This window comes from Nannospalax galili, unplaced genomic scaffold (assembly GCF_000622305.1).
Source record: "Nannospalax galili isolate Female #2095 unplaced genomic scaffold, S.galili_v1.0 scaffold128, whole genome shotgun sequence".
Lineage (NCBI taxonomy): Eukaryota > Metazoa > Chordata > Mammalia > Rodentia > Spalacidae > Nannospalax > Nannospalax galili.
Window position 1 is genome coordinate 3,305,643 of NW_008360322.1, and position 2,086 is coordinate 3,307,728.

Sequence of the window (2,086 nt, forward strand, 5' to 3'; positions counted from 1 at the left end):
GGAACTTAGCAGATTGGGTTCTTTCCCCTTTGAATGAGTGGGCACCGTTCTCTCCTTTGCTAAGACAATTAGGGAATGGGGATTTGCAAATAATTCCAGAAAGAGAGGCAAATATAAAGACAGAAGAAAAAGCAGGGGATGTTTTATAAGCTTCGTGGGAGATGAGAAAAGTAAAGCAGATACATCAGGGTTAATGATTAACACATAGGAAATTAATTTGCAGGTCTGTTATCAAGAAATGAGAGAAAAGAATTAACAAGGAACATGCTCTAACCTTGTAAAGGAGGAGAAAGAAATGCTGGGAAAAGATATCAAATTTAAGAAGGGAAGGATACCCTGGAGAGCTTTGAAGCCCTTGTCATGTCACTGGGAAACCACATAACTTTTCGGATTGCCATTTGAAACTTTGCTTCCATAGTTACAGCTGTTTGTAAAATTATCTTTGATCCTACTTTGCTGACTCTCTACCCATTGGGAGACATACTGGTCTCTGCCTTCAGGATGTACAGTTTGACTCCTTTCTCCGGTTATTAAAGAGTCAGCAAGGAGGTAAGCTGGATCCAGGCACAACCACAGAGAAAGTCCACCGAGTTGCAAGACCAAGGGCTGGAAGTTTCCTTTTCACTTTCTATTAAAAGACAAAGTAGCCTTTGATAGTTCCAACAACTACTTCTTTGGACTTCCACTTTTATTATAAATGTTGACCAGAGTAAGGAAGAATGCCCAAATTGGTAGCAAAGTCAGTGGAAAAGAATGATATACAGCTGAATACGTTACATCATTTCTAAAAATTTCAATCTGTCACACACTCCCCCCCGTGTGTGTGTGTGTGTGTGTGTGTGTGTGTAATATTTTTTAAATTAGGCACTTTGGAGCAGTAGCCATAAATTACTTCCATTTCCTCCATACTTGCATTATATTCTCTCAAATTATTCTGTTGATCAAATAAAGTAAAAAAGAGGATAATTGCTAAAGACCACAGAAAAGCAAAAGACTCAGTGAGAAAACTTTCAGAGGCCGCGAGTAACTGATTTTCAGTGAATGGATACAGTGCATGGATTATTCTGCCATGGAGCAAAGTTGTTAAGAGTGTGAAACTGACACTACAGAGACTCAGAAGAGGGCATGATGTTCTTGCTGCTCACCTGTACCACCTTCGGCAGGGCAGACACTCTATCACCAGCATTTTCAGCACCTGAGAAACCTTTCACATGGTTTATTGTGAGACACAAATAAAATAATACATGAGAAACAGCTTTTTAAAATAATGTGCTACTGTATTAGTTACCTTTTCTATTGCTGTGATAAAAACACTGACCAAAGCAACTTATAGAAGGAAGAGTTTATTTGAGCTTAGGTTCCAGAGGAATCAAGAATTCACCTTGGCAGGGAGGCATGGTGGCAGGATGTGGCTAGAACAGAAGGAGGAGCACTCACTTCTTAAGTAGGCACAGGAAGCAGAGAGTGACTGGTAATCTGGGAAGGTTTAGGAACTCTCTAAGCCCTTCCCCAGTGTCCTCCAGCAAGGCCACACATTCTAAGACCTCCCAAAACAGCCCCACTAACTGGAGACAAAACGTTCAGCCTCCTATCGGGACATTCTCATTCTCTAAGCCTTTGGGCTTAGCACCACCACAGCTACCTACTAGGCTTTCTAGATTTGTGCATATTTGTCTCTAGAGACCAAGAGATATTTGTTCATGAAATCCACAGACTTTTTTTTTTTTTTTTTTTTTTAAAAAAAGCCCTATTCTTAATAATTCAGGCTTTTCACCCTTTAACAAGTACCACAGTCCATTTCTGCTGGTAAGATCAGCATAATTTTACTTTTTGTATTTTGCCGGCATTGCTGAGACTTTTGTAGTTTTTAATTAGTTGAAAAATGGTAGAAGATAGTAAGAATATAAAATGATTTGAGAAGTTAATTAAGCTAATGGCTAGAATTCAACACAAATTATTAGCACTAGGAAAAAAGAAATACTGTTAGTCATTAATAAGGCTATCTTAATAGGCTAATATATGTTTGGTACTTTATAATCATAAGGCAGATATGCATGCATAAAGAATTATGTAATTTATTATTTTA